This window comes from Canis aureus, chromosome 3 (genome assembly GCF_053574225.1).
Source record: "Canis aureus isolate CA01 chromosome 3, VMU_Caureus_v.1.0, whole genome shotgun sequence".
Lineage (NCBI taxonomy): Eukaryota > Metazoa > Chordata > Mammalia > Carnivora > Canidae > Canis > Canis aureus.
In genome coordinates, this window is record NC_135613.1 from 83,411,860 (window position 1) to 83,435,841 (window position 23,982).

Here is a 23,982-nt window from a genome sequence, read left to right on the forward strand (position 1 = left end):
GTAAGAAACTCAGATCTAAAAGCAATCTTTATTGTTGGATTTATTCTATAAAATCTGGCATTTACCGGACCTGCTTTTCACATGCACCGGGTTAGCCAATGCTGTTGACTTGTTTATTCAAAGAGTGAGAAGAATTATACCTAGAGAACATAAGAATGTGGGATACATCCATCCCTTGCCCAAACCCATCATTCACCTGGCAGACCCATTATAATCTGCACAGAGCCTACTTTGCTTAGACAATGATCTAATCTAACCACAGACAGAGCCAATGTGTATTTTTTGTACTATGGGGCGGTCAGAGATTGGCCGTGGTATCTGGGTTGTGTAACAGGTACAGCTTTTAGGTTACTTTCTATTGAAATCAGTAAATCTTAATAGCAAGCAAAGGGCTGGACATTAGCTAATATTTACCGAGGTACTCTTAGCGGTCTGGCAAAGCAAGTGAATTGTATTATTGCCATTTTTTTTCTTCAGTGCTCCAGTATGCTTGTTCTGTAAAGAGTCCGTTCTCAGAAAATAGACTTTCTGTAAACTTTCCAAACATCGAGTGTATGCTTATTGTGTATGATTTCAACAACAAATACAATCTGCTGCCATTCTCAAGGGGCTCATGTCAAATGGGGAAGTGAGCTCAGGAAATCAGCAAGTACAATGTGGCGTGGTGTGTATGTGCCCAAAGGAACACCTTTGCTAAAATATCTCTATCAGATGGGTATCCGACCTCTGCGCAACACTTCAACTGACAGAAAGCTCGTTGCCTTTTGGCATTTGTTAATATATTTTTCTATCATTATTCAACAGCATTGTGTTGCTACTAGTACATGTGCCAGGTACTGCGCTAGGTATTGGAGAAGCAATTTTTACCAAATGGACACAGTCCTTGTCATGGCCAAGAAGCTTCCAGTCAAGGGTGGGGGTGGGAGATGCAAGGATGAGAAACCGTGGGAGTGTTCTGGGGAACTCTGTATCTGAGGGGCAAAGAGGTATGCTATCAAGGGCAGGCCTGAGGATGGTGTTGGACTCCCATGTAGTAGGAACTATAAGTATTTGTTGAGTGATGACAAAGAAACTCATCAACCCATGCATAAAAGCAATGAGTTTGTCATCACGTATGTGGGTCCCCCTCTAATCGCAATGTTTTAGAAGAGACACACCTGTGTGTGTAGTACTAAGCAACTGCACCGTAATTGTGTGTGAACCAGGCAGGAGCAGCAGAAGAGCATATGAGGGGCTGAAAGAGGTGCTGAGTGACTAGATAACAGGGTGCTGGAGGGCTCAGTGACACGCTAAGCTGGAAAAGCAAGCAATGGCCAACGCACTCATTGGTGGAACGCCACGTGAGATATTTTCATTATAGACCTAGAGAATGGACCGGTATGAAGAACACTGGTCTAGCTCTGCTTCAGGGACAATTCGTTATAATCCTAATTAAGTCCGAAGTCTCTTCTGCTTATGAGCCCTTCAAATTCCTGAAAATAAACATGTTTTCCTCCTGGATCTTCTTTTGGCCAAAAACAAACAAACAAACAAACAAACAAACAAACAAACAAAAAAAAACCCACACACTTCATTTGAAAACTGCATTCATTTGAATGCAACTCCCACATCTATCAAAACTCTCTTCATTTTAAGCGGAGAGCCCATGGAGTGTACCTATTGACGATATTGAAAGAATCAATACAGAGGTGGTGCATTTGCAGGTGTCCACCTGAGAACAAGCCAATCTGGATTTGGGGCTTCCTACAGCACTTATCGCAATGTCTCCTGCCTGGTGCCAGCATGCTAGGTAGCCACAGTATCCAAGGGAGTAGAGCAAAATGACTTTGCTTTTGCTGCCTCTTATTTGGAATCACAAAGGCCCTTATTTCTCTTCAGAGAGGAGAAAACATTTACTCCAGTCTACTTTTTCATCAAACCTCTCACCACCTTTACTCCTTTTGGGACATTTCTGAGAGTTGAGATTTCATGTTAGAGGTAGAACCTATTGGGTTTGGGTCCCGAGAAAAGTCAAATGATTTTTTGTTGTTCTTTTGCAACAGGGGTGGAGGAGAAATTCAAGTTTCTGTGAAAATTTACTGCTTTGTGTAAGCCAATAGTCAACTGAATCAACAAATATTGCTGAGGACCTGCTGTAGCAAGGCATTGAAGGGGATTCTGGGTCATGGTCTCAGCCTACTTCACTGACTTAATCAAGCAAACACTCAATTTATTGAACATTTACTATATATCAGGTGTTGTGCTAGGAAACAGAAAGAGTTAAGAACCGCAGCCCCTGCTCCCAAGTTCCTCACAGATAAGAAGTGACTGGATTATTGCGATGTGGCAGGTTTGCTGCCACCCTAAAACAATTGACGATGGGGTTTCAAGCAGCCATCAAAGAGGAGATCCAGTAGGTTGGGTGTCAATCTTATACTCTTCAACATACAACTTTGCTAAGGTGTGTTGCACCTAACTGCTACCACAGAGCACTTCCTGTTTTCTATGAAAATTATCTCAAGCTATTGTAGGATAGCCACCCACTGGATTTGTAAATACTCAAGACCCTGATGAGCACTGAGTCATCTTAGCTCCCGACTACCCTTTCCTACCCAGAACCTGTTGGAGACAGAGGGCTGCTTCTGTCTAGTTCTGTTGGGTAATTCTGGGAGGAGTTACTGCTCATGTCTTTAACAGTATGAGGCAGCTCACTGGAGGTCAACATGGGCTCTTCTTAAACAGATCTCGGCAAGGCCAGTAGAAAGCATTTTTCCTGGTCTCATGGCACGTAAAAGGGCATCTGAGCCTCAAGACTGCCTGGCTAGATTTAGGAATGCATTTCAGAAACAACTCACCTTTCCTTTCGGGTAAGGGTTTCCCGGATCCAGTCCACCGCGAAACCACAAGTCTGCTTGTGTCCAGGGTGGGAATACAACACAGGCCTTGCTCGGTACCTGGCTCCTTCCAAAGAAAAGAGGGTAGGAACAAGAACCAGGGAACCACAAGGTCCAAGGGTGTTGGTGCTCTCATAAAGGACACGGTGTTCTGTAGACTTCTCTGGAACCAGCTGGTCCAGGGGCATTATCTGAATGACTGCAGAGGTGTGCCAGGCATAGAGATTAAGAGAGGATGGGAGGACCTGGTTCAGGATGTTGATGGCACAGTGGCAGAGTGGCAGGTGGAAGGAAGGCCAGTTTGGGTCAGCAGAGACATGGATCTACCCCAGCTCTGTCACTTAATGACCAGGTGACCTGAGAAAGCCACCTAGTCTTTCTGAGCCTCCGTGTCCTCACCTGTGAACTGGCTGTTAAAATATGTTTTCAAAGACTGCCGTGTGTTTTCAAAGCAGTCACATATGTGATTGCACACAAGTTCCTAGAACATAGTGATTAGACAATAAATAGTCAACACTGTTATTACTAGTCCACAAATTTAAATGTGTGCAACAGTTTACTCAGGTGTCACTGACCCAAGCCATTTGGAGTCTATACTGTGTGGAGTTCAATGGGCTACACTGGAGACAGCAGCCGGGTGAAGGCAAAGGCTTCGAGGAAAGTGACAAATGTTCCACCAGGGCATCAGTGCCTGTGAGCTGTACCGGCTCCTGAGCCCATCCCTGCACATGGACCCAAAGACCCGGGAAAGGTGAACGTGTTTTTATCAAGGATTTGCCTATAACAAAGGCAGAGCCTTATCTTGCAGAGGTGGAAAAAGGATAGAGGGAAGAAGAATTATTCTTAACAAATCTGCCCAGAGCTGTGGTACCTGGGGTGACACTGTCCTTCTCTCACCATAGATACTGACACTTGATCATATTACTGAATATATAGCTGCAAAGGAGACGAGCAGCTCCAACATCTGGGGTCTTGGAGCTGCCAGGGGCTGTCCTGGGTCTCACAACTACAGCTCTTTTTCTAAACATGAATAGTTTCACAGAACATCAACCTCAGACGAGGCCATTCTGTAATCATGTCTGAACACAGACAATAACCTGAACATTGTCCAAACCACAAAAAATGACCAAAAATCCCCCTATCTCGACTATTAGAAGTGATCACTGCTTCTTTACCAATAATGACTTGAGCTGTACACCAGCCCTGTCCCCTTATAGATGGTAAGATTTACTGACATAGTCACTCCTAAAATCACTGAGTTACTGACATCTAACCCAAAGCAAAGTATTGCTTCCTTAAATCTTCCCCCAAATCACCTAAACAAGCCCAAATCCTATTTAAGTGTTTCTAACACTCAGTGAGGCTGCCCGCAATTCTTCACAGCATGTGTTCTCACTAGCCTCAAAAAGCCAACTTGTTCAAGTACAGGGGATGTTCCTGGGGCTCTTCGGCTGGAAGGTTTTGATGCCACTAAGACAGAAGAACACACAGAAGAAAAGGCGTAGCTAAGAAGTCATAAAGCCATTTCATGGACCATCTGTTCGCTTTGCACATTTGTTTGCTTTTGTATCCGGATGTGAAGAATCAAGGAAATAACCAAATTTAAATACAAAAACAAGTTATTAAAAAGAGTTAAAATTTTCAGATGCAGGGTTTAAGCTCTATCTAGATGACTTACTTACCATGACCAGTGGTCATCCTGACAGCATTATATTCGCGCCACAAAGACCTATATTTCTACATGGCACCTGGATTGGATCCTAGCAGGAAGCATCAAGGGGTGTGACGTTCCCACTAATTCAGTCAGCCTGGGAGCTAGTGAAGCTGGACCCAAGCAAGACATCTTTAGGGTCTTTCTTCCCAGCCTCTGGTGACAGCGTGCACTTGCTGTAGAATCAGAAACCGACACTTTGGAAGCTGGATGCTTATTCTGTGTGTGTGTGTTCGTTATTGTTTCCTTACTTGTCTCCATAATGGTTCCTTAAGGTACTTAGGAAATGCTAGCGTGTCTCAGCTACATGGAGAAGGACTTCACCTCTGCTTGGTTCACAGTTTTGAAGAGAAAACAACACACTCCTGGGGGCTGTGAGGAGCGGTGACAGCAGAGAAAAGTACTAGAAGACAGGAGAAACTCACAGCCACACAGGTGGATCCACCTGGTTTCTATTACAAAGGTTTTTAAATAATTCTTCTCTTCTAAACTTCAGGGAGTTCAGCTCTTTACCAAGAAGGCATTGCTCCATTGGGTCTGAGTGGACTGAGCCACAGCTAACAGCAGAAGTCAAGGTAAAGCGAAGATGCACAGCTCACGCTGAGTGAAGAGAAAGTCTAGGGCTGAGAAACACCTCCCGAGATTGGGAAATGGCTATGAAGACTCCACAGAGGGCTTAGAACCCTGCTCACAGCTTCAGGAGACGCCTCGCACTCTCCTGCACCCTGTGTGAACAGCACCCTCTAGAGTACAATGCATATGGTGCCCCATTAGAGCTGTGAATTTTTGGGGTCCCGAAAGCCTCTGATGTTGGCCCAGGCACAAGAGTAAAATCTTCTATGTATATTATAGTGTTTGATTCTTATAATAAACCTAGGAGTTGGGGGAACTTAGGTTCAGTGAAGCTAAGCAATTCTCAAGCTCACAAAAGCAAAAAAGGCCAAAGAGCAAAGATTAGAAGAATCTAGATTTGCCTGACTGAGAAGCCCCTGTTTTTAAGCCCTGTGGTACTGAACAATATGGGGGGAGAAGGGGAAGGCCAACATTTTTCCTGCACCCTCTTACTATGCACCAGAAATGGTGATTTTCCACTTATGTCCTCGCCTAGTGCAGAGATCACATAGCACAGAGGAGCCATCAGGAGATAAAACCTTTTTTGAAGATAGGAAACCTGAAAGGATAAGGCGGGTTCGGATTGGTGCATAGGGGGTGGGTTTCCAAGGACAAGGAAAAGCATGGGCAAGAGCATGAGAAAAGGGAAGAGAGGCAGAGACTATGTGCAAGGCCGCGGGGTCGCCATGGAGAGGGTCTAGGGTCAACTGGATTGGATCCGAGGGTGCAGGCTGGAGGAGGCTACAGCCCCGATGTCGCAAGAAGAGCTTCATGATGCCAGGCAGAGATCAGAAAGTGTCATGAAGCCGAAGTAATTAGGACACAACTGCAGAAACAGCTAAAGATGTACTGTCAAGCATTATGCTTCCTGTGGAAACTTCTACAGATTGTCCTGGCTTGAGCTAACTGTAGACAATGGCCTGAAGTCATGGCAATGACATCTTCCATTTGGGGATGTTTATGGATATCTACAGGGGGGCATTACGTCGTCGTCCACAGTCAGAAGTTCTCTGATGATGAGGCTAATGAGGGAGGACGAGGAGCTTCCTCCTCAGTGGAAGAGGAGACTCAGCCTGCGATGGTGAGCTGAGCCTGGTGCCCTCACTGCTCCAGCAGGAGGGCAAAGGCCCTGGCCTTGGAGTTGGCCAGTTCAGCGACGCTTACGGAGTTCCAAGGTCATCCCTGGTCAACAGCCGGGGATACAGACAAAGGAAGACATACAGGGAACCCCCGGCGCTCCACTGGCCCTCCTCCCCATCCCAGGCTGGCTACTTGGATTCAACCTACAGGTCATTTCTCAGAAAGAAACTTAAAGGTCAGTTTTGCCAAAAGAGAGGAGTCCCTGAGCACCCCCACCCCCATTAAATAAGGCTCCCTCCCCTCACAATATTGTTGTATGCTCTACTTTTTTGGGGGGGTGGGTAATATTTATAGGCCTTTCAATTTACACATTAACTTTCATGCTGACTTGGGGGCAGTGACCCCATCCACGTCCTCCGTTGCTATATCCCCAGTGCCACCCAGCCCAGTGCCAGCCTCGATGCTCAAAAAAATATTTGTCAAGGACAGAAATAGATCCAGCGAGGTGTGAATGACTCCAAGCGCTTGGTTTTCAGAAGGGGATGTGGGAGGGTAACAGGGCCTAACACTGCTCTCTAATGGTGAGCCTGGGTCTCCGCAGCTCCAGGACAGGCAGACGGCCGGGGCCTTGGGGCCACAGGCTCCTCACAACCAAACCCTTATCTGGCTTTCTCTCCGCCTGGGTGGTCCACTGTCTTGTTTACAGAGAGGTCAATGTGCACATCAAGCCACTTGCCTCTGAAGAGGTGCAGAGGATGATTTTCAAGTCTCCACGTATAACTGAAATTTGTAGTGACCAACACAACTCCCTGGTTTGGGCTTGGAATTTGCCAACTTGCCTTTGTCAGGACACACCCAGGATTGGGGTGGAAGCACGGTAGGAAAGACATGTGGCAAAACACAAGTAAACGTGGTTATTCACCTGGAGAGAAAGAACAGATCCCTAGAGAATCCTGGGTGAAATTTTAGGTGGTCTGTCTGGGGAGCAGATGAGACTCCTCGACAAAGAAATAGGTAGAAGAATCAGTTCTAAGATGCCCACTGGTGTATCAGGCTGGACCTCTTGAGGGTCATGAGCCTACGTGTTGAATTCTAGTTTCTAATGAACCTATGACAGAAAATGGAATTAACACAATGATCTAAAGACATTTCTCATCTCCTGGCCTATTTATTTTCATTTTTTACTCAAAACAACTCCATGACAGTGCAGACATCTTTGTCCAGGTCTAAATATATATTGGAACCAGTGTACGGTCTTCTCAAAAGATGGTAGGTGAACAGAAATGGCTTGTATATAGTAAGTCATAGTACATGGGCATTAAGATATTAGATATTTTTAAAAATCCTTTACTGAATTATTTGTAAAGTGAGGAACGATTTTGACAAATAAAATAATCATCCTCTCACTTGTTTATCTTGTAAAAGTATGTGTTGGGGGAGTTTGTTTGTCTGAAAACTGGGCACGTGTACAATGAAACAATTCTTAAATTTCATCTTTTGCAACACCCACCTCAAACGGCACCAGGATTTAGTAAAAGAATTTCAATGTTTACAGGGAGTTGCATTTGTTGTTAGTGCCGGGATCCTGTTATTAGTGTGACCCTTCTAGTTCTCTGTGGTCTGGGTTGGTGTTACATCAGCTCAGTCTTTCCAGCCCAGAAACAAGTAAATTCCATGTGGACTGGAGATCCTGAACATGCTCCCCTGAGTGTCTGCAACAGGAAAGTACACTTTCTTTGTTACTGTTTTTTAAAAAACATATAGAATTCCATAACCTTGACAATATCTAAAATAGAGGACTAATGCCTGGGTGATGGACCCTTTCATGATGCCGCCGGGCCCAAGGTAAAGGGTGTCATGTTGGTGCCCCAGCTCTGATGGACGTGCAAACGACTAGACACAGAACACCAGGTTCTTGAGTTTGGAGGGAAATTTCAGATGCCTTCTCATCTTACATTCTAGCTTATGCTGAAGATCCCCTATCAGAGCTGCCTCGAGTGGCTCCCAGGCCAGACTGAAGAAGCGGGTATGTGGGGTTTGGATCTGGAGTCAGTCACTCTCAAGCTCTAACCCTGGGCACTATCACGCCTCTCAGTGTGTTCATCTGAGAAACGGGGACACTTGTATCTATCTTGCAAGTGGCTGGAAAGGGCTTAGACAACACTTGGACCCAGTACATCCTCAGTACTAGAACCCCCAACTCGTTTCCCTTCCAGTTATAGTCTGCCGCCGATTGACAGACCCAGAGACCTTATTATCTGCCATGACTTTAGTCCCGGGCTGCACCACACCACTGTCCAGGCTGCAGGACCACTGCACTTCCCAGGAAGGTGATGAGGAGGGCAAGGTTCTAGGATAAACCACAGAGCAGGGGGTCTGCTAGAGAGCTGGTGTTCCCACAGCTTCTAGTGCTCTGCCCCCCAGGGAGCTTCTGAGGGTCAATGATTACCAGCTTTGGCTTGGGTTCCGCCTAGCCATCGGAGTTGCATTAATGGGGCGGCACGTCACCCACACTCCCATGTCCAAGTACTTTCTGGGAAAGCCCTGGAGGCAGAGAGAGGCAGAGCCAGCAGCCTCTGTGACCCTGTCATTCCATGCCACAGAGCTGCCCTTGGGCCCACGCTGAATTCCTCTCCTTGGGACAGGAGCCCACCCCAGGCACCCACGCAGAATGAGGGCACAGCAGAGACCTCCCACCTGACGCCCCACGAGCCCTATGAGCTGCTCCAGCAGTTGTCTTGAACTGCTCTTGACCGGTCCTCACATCTGCCGCTGAAACGAGGAGGCAAGTGGGGAAAGGGGGGCATCTCCCAGACCTGAGGGGCGGGCCATTGTGGCCAACTTCCCGAAAGAAGTCCAGTAGAGCCCACAGCCGGCCTGTGACGCACTTGCTCTCATTCCTGCCATTTCTTTTTACTCAGTGGCAATGGTGTTTATAATGACCTGGTAAGGTCTTCTTGGCCCTTCTTGGCCCTTCTATCCTAACCAAACCCAATCAAAAGCAACTTCTCTGTCTCAAAAACTATGACTTAACCTCTCTGAGCTGCAGTTTTTTTCCTAATAAATCAGGGACGATGGGGCCTATTTTATGGTTACGGGGACTCTACACAATGTTCACAAACACTTGTAGGTGAATGTTTATACCAGTGTTACTCACAAGTGCCAGAAAGTGGAGACAACCCAAATGTCCATCAACTCCTGAACCAACAGCTAAAACAAGGCATCGCCGTATAATGAAATATTGTTGGCATAAGAAAAGGCACGAAGAACCGCACTCTGCAACACGGAAGAAGCTTGGCAGCACTCTGCGACGTGGAAGGAGCCAGATGCGGCATTATTCCATTCCTACAAATGTCTACAAGAGGCAGATCTGAAGAGATGAAGTATGGTTGGTAGCTGCCAGGGGGAGGGGAAGAGGGAAACGAGGAATGCCTGCCAGTGGTATGAACTTCCCTTCCGTGGTGACGACAGCGTCCTACCATTGATGTGACGATGGCTGCACCATGTTGTGAACGTGCTGAGCACCCAGTACTGTACACATTGAAGTGGGAGGAGTGTAAGTATGGGAATGACATTGTACAGAAAGAAATACACGTGGAAGGGGCCTGTTGCACGGTTGGGACTCAACAAACCCCCCCTCTTTTCTTCCTCTTCTTACTTCGTCCTCCAGCACCAGCCAGAAGCACCGCCCTAGGCCATCACTGGGCCCTGGGCTGGATTTGGTCCCCTCACCCTCCCCTTCAGCAAGTGGCCACGGTGCTCCATCTTGGTCTCAAGAGCCTGGAGATACAGAAAGATGTTTCTGCTTATCCTCACTCCCAAACAGGAGCTCTATTGGGATTTGGAGAGACGTCTCTTCTCCCCACATCTGTGGGGGAAATTCCTCCTTCTCTCCCCATCCAGGTGGTGATTGGTGGGGTGGTTGAGGCAGAATGTGGGCGCCTCCCACTCACGCACCCTCACCCAGGCTCCATGGAACTGAGAACCGCACACGGTGTGACCCTAGTGACCCTGACCTGACCATCTCTCGCCTCGCCCCTCACACCTCCCAGGCTTGGAGGTCAGGCTAGAGTCATGTGGTGGGAGCCAGGTCTGCAGTTCCCCAAAGCAGGCAGGTCCACAGCCTCGCAGGCTATCTGATGGGAGGCCCGGGGGCGACCTTGGCCTCACTCTGTGGGCCCGTGGCCCAGCCTCAATGCAGCGCCCCCGTGTGAGCGTGTCCCCCGTCACTTGTTCATCCTCTCCTACTGCCCTGGGAGCTCGGTTTCATCCTCTCCCTCTTTCTCCTCCTCTCAGTATGTGTTTTATTTTCAATGTTCCTAGCATTGGTCCTTACCCGTAGCCCCCGTTTTATTCCCAGAGCAGGTAACATTAAGAACCCAAGGCTTCTTTACACCCACCTCTGTCGAGACTCCGCACTACCCCACAGGCAAGCCGGGATCCCATGGGACAACTCAAAGCCCCTCCTGGCCCCCACATCCCTCCATGTCATCCCTTCCCTCGGCCCCACACCCACCAAAGAGAGACGAAGGGGACCTGGGGCAGGATTGGCTTGGTGAAGGCAGGGTCTTTGCTGCTGCTGTGATTGTCCACTGTGGGGGTTGCTGTGTGGAGCCCACATTCAGGGTCTCTCCAGAGAACAACGGAAACCCCCTCACTGTGCATTCCCAGAGGTGGGTCCCTTTCTCAAAAGGCCAGGCTGGGTTTCCTTGCATGCTTCTTGAGCAAGGGCCACCATCAAGATCAAGAAAGGGGGCGCCTGGGGGACTCAGTCAGTTAAGCATCTGCCTTCAGCTCAGGTCATGATCCTGGGGTCCTGGGATCGAGCCCCACATCGTGCTCCCTGCTCATCGGGGGGTCTGCTTCTCTCTCCCCCGCTCTTGTCCTCTCACTTGTGCTCTCTCTCTCTCCCTCTCAGATGAATAAATAAAATCTTTTTTAAAAAGCAAGAAAGAATGTATCAGGCCACCCTGTCTCTATTTCAGCTGCCGGCCTTAAAAAAAAAAAATCCTCACCTGGACTAATATAGATCATAAGGGCCTGTTTGATGACACAGTATCAGGACCAAAGCTGATCTTACCAAGTATCACAACTAGACGATGCTTTGGGAGGAGGAAACTGAAGGATGGCCCCTGCCCTCTTACAAGCACTAATTCCTGTGAAAAAGAAACAAGTCGGGTCTACCTGGAGAGTGTGTGCAGGCGCCCCAGAGTCTCCGGCCGTGAAACGTGTAGCCCTGGGTCAGCCCCGGGTTCCAGCTCCACGGCTGCCCGGCGTTTGTACACAGCCACTTCCCCAACGCAACGGACCAAGCCTAGAAAACAAAAAGAAAAAAACTCACTGAGGAACAATTAAGATCCTAGAGCTCAACGTGAGTTGTTCATTTGCTTTTTTCCTTCTCTGTCTCTTTGTCTTTCAGATGTGTCTGTCTGTCTTGCTGCTCTGCGCAGACCCGAATGGTGTACCCGCCAGCCAAAGCCGCTGTTTTCTGGTTCTTGTCTATCCATAGGCCCACCCCACTCCCAATAACTGTCTGCATTTTCAGTGATGGGTTTTCCCATCATCGTCTCAGTCCTGCCACGGGGCCGTCCTGTGCTGCGCTGGGGACGGAGGGAAGACGGGGAGCAATGACAAAGAGATTGACTAAGGGCTTGGCACTGACTGAAATGCTGATTCCCTGGCACCCGGAGAACATCACTGCAAAAAGGCCAGCCAGTGGGGTTGGCAAAGCAGGGATGGGATTCAACGGGTGTCTTGAAAGTACTGAAGGGATAGGCTGTAAGGTGGTATAGACCTTGGCCTGGACTCTACTCCTTCTTCTTGTCAACAGAATAATTTAATTTGCTTCTCTGAACCTGAGTGTTCTCCATAAAAAATGGCACTAGGAGCATCGGTTTCACAGTGCTGAGGTAGGAATGAGTGCAAGAGCACCCAGCAGCGGGTCCAGCATGTTAAAAACTTCATAATGTCAGGTCTTTGGCTTAGAGGGCCGAGGAGGCCTGGTGAAGAAGCAGCCAAAGTTCAAGTTGGCATTTAGGGAATAATTTGAATTCCCATGTGTGGATCTGGGCAGGCAGCTGGCCCAAGGACCAGCAGTGCCCCCAGGAGCCGCAGAGGAAATACTGGGAAGGGCATATAGTCTGGGGGACATGCCAGGCCTTGGGGGCATTCCTCTGCCTCTGCCCTCCGCTCCCCTGGCTCATGGAGAAGGCTCGTCTACCAGAACCTCTGGGAGGGGGAGACAGCAGGCTTCAGGCTGCTCTAAAGGAGACTGATGAGGCCTTTTTTTTTTTTTTTTTTCATACCTAAGGCACAGAGGGAGGAGATTTTTGTCTATCTGGCTACTAGGGGAAAATTAACAAAGGAAAGTAAAGGCCGAGGACCAGGAAAAAAAAAAAAAAAAGATCGTCCATAAATCGATGAAATTGGATTAGACCATGAAGATGCAATTGGGCCAGACCAATTGAATTTCCTCTGAGCTTAGCAGGACCAGACTTCCAGATCCAGAGGCAGCTGGAGCACAGGGCTTGGTGATGGCACCTGGCACAATCTTTTCTCTAAAAGCTCTTAGCAGGGCTTCAGGTCCTGTGACCATTGGGCTGGGTGGGGCGGGGTGGGGTGGGGTGGGGAAGGTGCATGCTCCCTGCAGGGTACCCCGGCAGCGCACCTGGGGGTGATCATCTTGGGTTGAAAATTCTCCAAAAGATTTTCCTAGCACCCTCCTCCTTTCCTTCTTAGCACCAAATACAACCCATGTTATATTTATTTTGCTTAATTGGGGCCTGCCTCAGCTCGGTAGATGGTACATCCACCCACTACTTTTCAAACAAGATCTTGATTCAATCTTGATCCTTCCCTTTCTCTCATCACCGCCTCAGCAAGATTCATCAGCAAGCTTTTGTCTTTCGACAAACCGCATCCAGAACCTCTGTCCTCTTCACTCCAGTCCCATTACCATCACCTTTGTGCAAACCACCTAAGTTCTTGAGGGGGCTACAGTGTCTCTCCGCTGGCTCTCCCTCTTCCCCAGGACACAGTCCCCACCATCATTTTTTTTTTTTTTTGATGTTTCAGGAATTTAAAAATGCTATAGGAATGTAATCACTGTCGTTGCCAACATGTCCTCCCACATAGTCCCAACAACTCATCCCACATCTCCTCTCCATCCAGAGGAGCCCAAAATCACAAGGGATTTGACAAGCATCTCTCTGGGGTTTCCTTCTCTGGATGCCAAACCCTCAAAGGACTCTGATGAGGTCTCGGGAACACTGCCAAGCGTCTCCTACTCAGTCTCCCAGGCTGGCCCTCATCACCACACAGGGGGCCACACAGCCTCTCTGGAGCCTCTTGACTCTGGGGCTGCAAGTTAGTGGCCCAATCTGAAGGGTGGGGTTGACTGTGACAGAGTCCTCCTCTCCACCCCAGCTGGTCCTGCAGGGGGCCGGCCGCTGAGCTGGGCAGGCCGCTGAGCTGGGCAAACCTCTTCTGGGGGGATCAGATGGGGCCCACCACATGCTACTGCACCTTGCAGACCCCGGAATGCAATTGTTAACTGTGTCAATCAGATCATGTGGTTGCCCCCTTGAAGCCTCTCTGAGCTTCCTCTCGCCCTTATGACCTCAAGGCCCAATATGACCCGGGCTCTACTACACTCCCCAGCCCCACTTCATATCACAGTCTTTCCACCAAGTCTGCTGCTCCAACATGCCACGCTACGTCCTGCCCTCATCTTTCAACATACTGTTCCCTCCTTTGGGAATGCCCTGCTCTAGGTCTTCCCATGGCCAGCTCTTTCCCACCGCTCAGGACTCAGCTACACCATCCCCAGCAACAGGCCCCCTCAACATCCAGTCTAAGGTGGTGCCCTCTGCCTCACCAACCCTGCCACTCCATTCTGCTCTGGCTTCTTCCCATCTCTTACCACGACAGATGTCATCTTGTTTGTTCACCTCTTTATTACTTGTTTACCTCCTGTCTATCTCACCTTTGCTATTATGTGCACTTCCAGAGAGCAGCCCGCCTCACTGTCCTCTGCATGCTCAGCACCTAGATCTATAGTGAGAACTGGACAAATATTTCTTGAATGAGTGAAAGTCCGTGTCATCCCCTGGCTGAAAGGACAGTGTGGGGACCTGGTCTCATCTCTTCACCACTTTATATCCACAGCACCTACTGGGCTGCACACATGAGAGAGAGAGAAAGAGGAAGGGAAGGAGAGAAACAATTTTCCTCCAAGTTGCAGCTGGACACATTTTTTATTTTCTCACCCAACTAATGACCAAATAAACATCCACTGATGGCATGAAAATGACACATGAATTCATAACTGCCAACGCCGACAGGTGGCAGGGAGATCGTGCGTGTTCATCAGCACTGCATGCTTTTGCGGGCATTTTTCCCTCATCTTTCAAAGTTAAGCTTAGATTTTCTATAATGCATAGTGGCACGTAGATCTCATGTATTTTGAACTCAATATTGTGCTTGGAAATGTGTATAAGAAATTCATGTGTTTTTGAGAACTCATTTACATGATCAAGAAACCACCTGTTTTTAGCATTGATTTCCTTGGTTTTGGATTTGACGATTTTAAGAGTGCAAAAGCAGCTGAACCACATGCAGAGCTCAGAGAAGCTGAAGAAGATGTGGCTGAAATGGAGAGAGCACACGGAATGCAAGAGTACAGTGAGGCGCCGGGCTGGCCCCCGTCAGCACGCAAGGGCAGCTGGAAGCAAGGAGACAGTGCACGCTACTGGCCAAGCACAAGTGCCCAGAGAAAAGCCCCACCCCTTCAGGAGGCGTGCAGACCAGTGGTGAGCCCAGAAAGGTAAGCTACGGGGAACAGCAATTAAATAAGTCAACTACATGCCACCGTATTTACTGACAATTAACCGTTGTTAGGATGGCACACGTCTCTCTGGCTACAGCCAGTGTCTGTTGAGTGGATGAGGTGATGCATGAATGAAACCAGGAAGGGGCTGTGTCTTTCAATGTTATTTAAAGATGAAAGGAGGGGCGCCTGGGTGGCCCAGTTGGTTAAGTGGCTGACTCTTGATCTCAGCTCAGGTCTGGATCTCAGGGTCGAGTTCAAGCCTTGCGTGGGGCTCCATGCTGTGTGGGGAGCCTCCTTATAAAACAAAACAAAACAAAACAAAACAAAACAAAAAGATGAAAGGAGACAAGGTGTATAAAAGTAACCGGCAATCAATGGAGGTTCCGTGAAGTCTTCTTGAATCTAGTTTACTGTGGGGGTAGTTCGTCCTCTAACGCATGGACCAAGAATAACTAACACTTAGGAACTCTCCATGCAAACACTCAACAGCTCCAACCACTCTATGACATAGACAACATCATTATTATTCCAAGTGTGTCGAGGGGAAGACCAAAGATCAGAGAAGCAGAGTTATTAATCCACATTCACAGAGCTAGAAATCTAGAATTCAGCCTACCGTAGTTTCAACTGGTGTATGTGTCCCTTGGGTTTAATTACTGGAAGAAATTCATTAAAATGCATCTCTTCCAATGTGACTTTCTTTGGCACAGATGGAAGGCTGGCTGTGTACTCTCTACAAGATCTTGTACCAGCTGGGCAGATAGCCTCTCATATGGGGTTGGAGGCTCGCTGCAGGATTGCTTGTACTTTGCAGGACTGAGGTTGGAAGGTTGAAATTATTGTAGAGGAAAGGGAACAACACTCGCTGGATATCTGCCGTGTGCCAGAAACTGGATTTGCAGAAATAATTTCATTTAATCCTCACAATGACCCCATGGAGTACATATAATTATCTTTACTTTACAAGGGAGGAGCTGAGGAGTCAGGAGATTAGACAGCTCATAGGAGGCAGAACTGGGATGGGAACTCAAGTCGTCTAGATCCTTCTACCACAAGTCCCATAAGATTTGGCCCATATGATGGGTGAATTCCAACATCCACAGTAGCAGAGGAAAGGCAGGAAGGTGGAGGGGAAAGACAGGCCCTCCAATTGTTCCCCTTCTTTCTAGCCTTCCTGCTTGCTCTGCTTTTCTTGTTTTTCCTTGTCCCCCTGTCAGTAAATACTTATTGAGGATCTACCATATGCCAGGCTCTGTGCGAGGTGCCTGGGATAGTATGAACAAGACTGATGTTCAGGGACGTAGAAAGAGCTGGACAGACAATAAGAAACAACCAAGTAAACACGATAATTAGAGATTGTGCTCAAGGTTCAGAAAGCCACAGTAACTGGGAGTGACCTTGACAAGTATCAGTAACCAGAGGGCACAGGGCACCAAAGACAGTGAGGGTAGCAATGCCAAGATGAGAAGAAAGGTGCTCACTGGGCCAAGGGCAAGCTCAAAGTCGGCCTCCTCACAAACCCACTCGGGCCAGGTGGGCTCCCTGGATGCCTGCAGCAGCACCTGCTGGCATCTGCCCAAAGCACTGCTCAGAGAGTTCTAGAATTTCAGGGAAACCTAGAAAACCTGGAGAGCTCTGAAAGAAGCTGCCTCCACCCTGTGATGGGCACAAGTCAAGCTTCAGTTATCCTGCCTGTCAAATAACATTAATAGTAGTAGCATCTACCTTGGGATCCCTGGGTGGCTCAGTGGTTGAGCATCTGCCTTCAGTTCAGGGCGTGATCCCAGGGTCCCAGGATCAAGTCCCACATCAGGTTCCCCGCAGGGAGCCTGCTTCTCCCTCTGCCTGTGTCTCTGCCTCTCTCTGTGTGTCTCTCAGGAATAAATAAATAAAATCTTAAAAAAAAAAAAAAAAAAAAAACAGTGACATCTACCTCCCAGGGGCCACCATACAGATAAAATGATGTTGTGTTTGGGAAAATTCAGATGGCTGAGTGACAGGCCATACAAAAGTGAGTTGGAGTTGTAGCAATAGGGAGCTCAGTCAGACAGAAGTAAGAACTTTTTGACTGAAAGGATGATATGATGTTGTAGCAGTTTTCCAATGAAGAATCTTGCTTAGGTTGACAACTTAAAGCAAAGGCAATAACTGTCTGCCTCCAATAAGTGCCTGACACTTCATGGGTGTGGCAGGGTGGCGTGAATCCTTGGGGGAAACTGCTGCATTTTAAAATGTGGATGTGACTTGCAGGAAAAGAAGGTTTGGGGAACTCGGGAGGTCTCTCTGCTATCCTCATGTCAGGGATTCCAGAAGCTTCTCTCTGAAGAAAAGTGGTGGTATCACCAACTGGAATGTTGAAAAGTCACCCGCTGCCCCTGCAGGGGTGGGTCCTGGGATCCCACACCTGCTTGACATCGGGGGGTGGGGAGACCCCAGGGGACGCAGAGCCTGGAGGTCCTTGCTGCAGGGCCAGGAGCTAGCAGATTGCAAGGAGAGCAGGAGGCAGGAGACAGCCTGGAGCTGCTCCAGAAACCAAGAAGTTCTGAAACCCAGGTGTGATGTCCAGAAAGATCTGCGGAGACCAGAGGGCCCAGCTCTCCCCTGACCTGCTCACCGCCCTCGCCTTGGAGCAGTCACCTCCCTAGCTGAGGCGGGGGCCCCACTGCTGGCCCTGCCTAGAATATTTGCAAAAGCAAAAGCACACAGTGTACAACGGGATTACTTTTACGACTCCCGGACAGGGAGAGGCAGCAGAGCAGAGGTGAGAGCAGGGCATGCTGTCGGGTGTCATGCCTCCTGTCCATCCCCGGTCTCAGGCCAGGCCTAGGGTGGCTCAGCGTCTGGTCTCCAGTGAGCAATGACACATGCCTGGCTTTCTCCCACAGCTGCATTTGGAACTCGGCCTTTCTGTGGTCTGGCTGTTGGAGTCCCGGGGGCCCCCTCGCCCGCAGCGCTGAGCAGGCAAAGAGCGAGCCACCACCGCACGCCAGCTTCCGCCAGACTTCTTCTTCGCTGTAGCGAGGCGGCCAGCTGGGGGGGACTGAAGAGGTCTGCTTCCTGCAGCCGCCCTCCCTGGGGGCCCAGGGGGGCTGATCCCCCGGCGGGGGTGGCTTGGTTGCATTGGCACCGCTAGGGGGGCTGAAGCACTTAGAACGGGGCAGCCGACATTCAGGACCCAAGAGGCCCGAGCAGCAGGGCCGAGGGCGGGCAGGGCACAGAGGGGCGGGTGCTAGGCGGGGAGATGGGGGAAGCCTGATCGACTGGCCCCTGTGGGGTCTGTGGGGTCTGTGGGGCCTCGGGCAGGAAGGAAGCTGCAAGACTCATTCACCCTGCAGACCCAGGCAGGGTAGGTAGCCAGAAGCGGCTGCCCCTGGGACACACTTAAACTGTGGGTCATTAGAAACGTGTATCTGCTCCCTGAAGCCACTAGACCCAGTGGGGTCACTGGGGATTCATGCCTGTGGTGCAGGGACACAAGACGAGAGTCAGGAGCTCATTATAGGCCCCCTCTCCGCACCCAGGAAGGGAAGAGGCTTCCAAGAGCAGTGAGGTCGGCCTGGAGGCTGGCAGCCCCTGAACCACTTCTCAGCCCAATGGACACAGGTTCCGTGATTGCGTAAGGAATCCAGTTCCCCCTGAGATCTCTTCCTGACTCTCCGCACCTCTACAACCCAAGCTTCTCCCTGATATCTGCTCCAATCCGTAGGCTGGGATTTGCATCCACTGGCATCTTGTGTCCTGCAGGTGTGAGAAAGCCGGCCCCTGTCTATATTGGACAGCCCTTTAGCCCACCACCCTTGGCCGACCTTCTCAAATGACGGCCCATTTCCCATCTTCATTTCGCTCCCACTATAGGCAGACTCTCCAGGAGGAATGGGGCCATTTGGTGCCCTGAGTGTGGGACCTCTCCACTCGAGTTGCTCCAGGAGCCAGCCCACACCCGGCCCACGTCCCTCACCTCACCACACCCCTCCCTTCTCTGCCGCTAGACACTTAAAGAAGCATTTTTGTCCATAGAAATCCCAAACCACAAAGACCACCAGCGGCTGGCAACACAGAGCCAAAGGAACCCACTTATAAAAAGGTGAATAAAGTCCAAATCCTGTGCACACTTTTCTCCACTTCTCAGCTTGCCTCTTTCCTCAGCAGACTTCATCATGTCAGAGTCTTAGCGGTGAGCATCTGCATTGGCTGTGGAAGGAAACCTTGCATCTCCCACACAACGGATCTGGGCAAGGCAAAGGAGCATGAAGAGCCACAGGCCACCGGGGGCTTCTCAGACCTGGTCCAGGTAAGCATTCTGAGTTAGGACCTCTCAGGGCTCAGGGGTTCCCTTCTCCCCTCTACTGAGGGGATGGAGGGGCTCCAAAAGGAGACTAATCTTCTCCCCTCAACCACTACACCTGACTCCGGCCACCCTGGAAACAGACTCGGGAAGAGAGTGCCCCAGTGAGACCAAAACTTCTGCAGGTTAGGGACTGTGTCTTCACACTTTAGAAGAGCCCAACACAGCATGGACTTCCCAGAAGGTGACCTTCTGGCCATTCCTGTGACTTATCTCTGAATCCAATTCAAGCTCTCCATACCGTATGCATAATTCATCAGCGGTCCAGCTCCCTAACAGCATCAGAATACCTTGATCCCTGAAACGGTCGAATGCACCATCCAGCACGAAACTGGGATTACTCTTATCTCTCCGAACACAACATCAATGGACTTGAACTCCAAGGAACCAAATTTCAGGGAGTCTTTTCCTGTGAGAAGTTAGCAACAGTTATTCATGGTTTCCAGACTCTGTCGAACTCCTCAAGGACAAATGGCAGATCTGGATAGAGCCAGAAAGCTCCCAAGAATTTAATCAAGGGCAGTGAACCATGAGTTTCCCTAGGGGTAGTCACCTGAGAGAGCTTTGGTTGTTCTAAGTGCAAAGACAGTATTAACCTGTTGCTTTCAACCGCGTTGTGTTGCATATTTAAATCTGCTCCCTGGGGATATGGTGCCACATTGATACACTCTGGTAAATACAATTCCTGAATGCAAGCCAAGAAACACTGGTGGTTGTGCAATGGCAAGTGAGGGAGGGTACTGGACAGGGGGACATTCTAAATAAGTGGAAATTTCTGGCTTGTATTTCACAGAGAATTCAAGAAGAATCTTCTATTAGGAGCATAAGGGAGTGACGTGCGTCACACCTAAATGCAAATTTGGCAAGGCTTGATGGGCAGGACATAATGTATGCACATGCACACTGAGGCAGACTGTTGCATCCTGGGAAATCATTTTAGGAAAATAACAACAGGCTCCCTTGAACAAGGAGGAGATTACTGACCCAAAGCGACATTGCGTGAATTCAGGTTGGTAATTTTACTGGGGACTTTGAGCAAGTCAGTTTGCTCTTCTAGACCTTAGTTTCTTCTTTTGCACAATGGGTGAGCTGGACTTGATAAACCTTTAGGAAGATTGTTTAAGGGTAGTTCCAATACTCTGGTTTTTGATGTGATGCTATTGGCTTGAATTTTTTATTAACAGCCCAAGCCCTTAATAAGAGTTTCCAGGACCAACTACCTGGGGTTGAACATCTGTAGACTCAATAGTCTTGAAGTTGTCCAGTCTCTGTGTTGTTTTTGTTTTTTTTCTGTTATTCCTCAAACAGAACCAGGGAGTCTCACATGTTAAGGGCAGTGCTGTCTTTATCTGCTCACAGATTCTGACAAGGCGACAGGAAGGACAGCAACACTTTCTCTGGACATTCTTCCTAATAAGCTCAGCAAGAATGGCTTAGGATCATTCCATCCGGAGCCAAGAATGGACTCCTATGAGCCCTTTGACCTTAAGGTTATTTTGCATTTATTATTGACTTTTCTAGAAGAGAAAAGTCCTATATGTCTCCACATTAATTTTTCCTTCATCTTTTTTCCTCCTTTCCTTCTTTCTTTCTTTTTCTTTTTCGTATTTTTTTTTCAGTGTTTTTTAGTTTGGTTTTATCCCATTTTGCTTTTCCAGTTTCCACACACTCCCTGCTTGTTCATGAAGATTACAAACTATATAGCCAAGCCAACCATTTTTTATCTATCTAGAGAAGAGTTAATATTACTCTTGAATCTTATAGATTCCCCAAAGACAGATCTGATTGGGAAGGTCTACTTTCTTCTTACATTTTGGCTTAGGCTAAGTCATCATAGTCCAATTCTTTTTTTTCTCAACCTGTAAAATTGGAATAATTTTTTTGGCCTGGAGATGAATGTAGATAATCCCTTTGGGTTTCCCCCCATATCAAGCTGACCATCACTTCCTCTTCTGAAAATGTCCAACCAGTGTGGGAAAAAAAAGAAGCAGAAGTCTTTAAAATTAATTGCTATGTTCAACTATCCTCAATTAATTATTGGGAAAACTTTGATTTCTGAGCCAATAAATTCACTCCATAGTGACTTGAACTAGAAATGAATGAATATCCTAGTATATTCTTTTTCTTGGGCCTAATGCCCCTGCCTGGACCCCAGGACTTATTTCAGCTCTAGGGAGAAAGTTTCTAGAGTTGCCTTAAGTGGGTAGACTGAGGTAGATCAGGACTTAAATCCCACAGTGCTGATTTTTCCAGATATTCTGAACCATGAGACCTCAATATTTCAAGGCTTGTCACCCACCTGCCAAGCAAAAGGAGGAGAGATATGTGACAGACATATAGTCCCAGCTCTGTCACTTACTGCCCATGTGACCTGGCTCCGGTTACTCAACCCTGAGCTGAGTGTGCCTGTATGGAGTCATGTGTACCAAGATATTGACCCCTGGCCCTTGAGGCAACATTGGGCCTGGAATGAGTGACTAGGCCTGGAGTGACAGCCTCTTCACTAATCCCAACACGTCTTACAAACGTCATCGTCTTCCATGTGACCCTGTTGGGAAAAACTCAGGAGACACTAAGTTCCCTTTCCTTCTTCTCTTCTTTACTTCCCTGCAAAACGGGTCTGAAAATAGTTCTCACTCTCAGGAATCATCCACAGGAAAGACAGGTTAGTATCTGACTCCTATTTAAGCAGGAATGCATTTGGACAATTAACGGTAGTTACGATAACGGTTACAAGGGCTTCTAGCTTTCAGCAGTTCTGTTGTTACTTCCGATATGGTCCCAACTTCAAGCCTCTGCAATAAGGAATGACACATTTTCTGCCCTACCTCCTAGTAGGCAACCCAGGATGATGCCTCATTTGAGGCATAGATACTCAGTGGGGATAAGAGATCCCTACTCAGTCTGCTGAAAACCCTCCCTCTCCTCAGACAGGCATGCATTTCAGTGGGGCAGAAAAACAATTGACCATTGGCTTTATTTCTGAGGAGGAAGCAGTCACCTGCCCTACACAGTCACTGACTCCTCATGTCGTCTGGGGATCATTAATTAATGTTTCTGTGCCCCATGGGTCATAGTGGATGTATGAAGACAAATGTAAAGAAAATGCTCTTGGGCACCTGAGTGGCACAGCTAGTTGAGCATCTGACTCTTGGTTTTGGCTCAGGTGATGATCTCGGGGTCATGGGATTGATCCCCACGTTGGGCTCCTCAGTGCAGAGTCCGTTTGAGATTCTCTCCCTCTCCCTCTGCCCCTCCCACTCATTCTCTCTCTCTGTCTCTCTCTCTCAAATAAATAAATCTTTTTTAAAAAAAGAAAAATGCTCTTTTCACTCAAAGTTTGGTCATGGTTTGGACTTTGGGGAAATTTCCTGAATGAGACCAGCCGACTCTCAGATTCCTATTTCTAGCTACACTTGGTCCTGGTAGCCTGTTTGCCCCTAGATCTTGTGGGTTCCCCTAACTGGTTTTCCTGTTACTGGTCTTACCCCACCCCCCATCCACCTTGCACTTTGCAAATCAAGCAACCTTCCTAAAACATAAATATAATCTTATATGGCTCCCCACCACCTTCAAGATACTGCCTGAGCTCCTTAGCATCCCACACAAAGTCATCTCTCACGTGTACTCTCTCTGCAGCATCCCTTGCATCATCTTTCCTCACCCCTCCCCATGCCACCCACCCCGCACCAGCTTGGTATTCCTTGTACCTGCCACTTATATGCTCTCTCATGACTCCATGTTTTTGCAAATGCTATTTCCTTTTTCTGCAATGCCTTTCCTCCTGCCCCCCACAGGCACCATCCTGCCTACTACGGGAGTTGAAGATTATGCTTTCATAAGGACTTCTTCGGGCAAAGTAGAACATCCCTCCAGTGCATGCAGGGATTATATCATGACTACATTGCTGCGTGGTAGTCCTTATTCATCGTCGTATGTATCCTGCTGGAGGGTAATCACTGGTTCCCACATATGTACCCCCTAAACTGTAAGTGCCATGAGAACTGGAGCTGTTCAGTAATTTCCCAGGACCTAGCACAGTTCCTACAACATCACGGGTGCTCATTATAAGCTTAAGGAAAGGCAAATGAGGAAAAAACCCATATGTACATAATAATATTAATGAGGACAATATCGATGAGAAGAAAGGCAATAGTCATTATTAGCATCTTAAATGGTAGAAGCAAGAGGGGTGAAGTTTGGGTCAAACTCAGGGTCACGCTGCCGGGAGAGATAAGCAATCCCAGTGAAAACTTGACGGGAAGGAATTAGGAAACATTGAATCCATGGAAGTCACGGGGCAGGTAAAAGGCAAAGCATGGGAGTCAGAGCTGAACGTTTGGAAAATCACTGAGCTGTGAAAAGGTCCAGGGTAGATTTGTAACCTAGCTTAGAAAAATGAATTACTCAAAACAAGAAAGTGACATGCTCTGCAGAGCAAAGCATTCTTGGCAATTACAGTATCTTATATATGAAATTTATTTAAAAAAAAATCAGAGGAAACCAAATGCCACCAAAGCACCAAGTACCA

General features: G+C 48.2%; 1 protein-coding gene across 1 annotated transcript in view; it reads right to left on the minus strand.

Moving 5' to 3' along the window:
- The window catches only part of KCNJ1 (potassium inwardly rectifying channel subfamily J member 1), a 30,883-nt gene that overhangs the window by 5,561 nt on the left and 1,340 nt on the right, over positions 1-23,982 (minus strand). Inside the window, exon 2 of the mRNA XM_077894157.1 lies at positions 11,461-11,590. The gene's annotated coding sequence lies outside the window, so the exon portion shown is untranslated. The remainder of the gene's footprint in view (positions 1-11,460; positions 11,591-23,982) is intronic.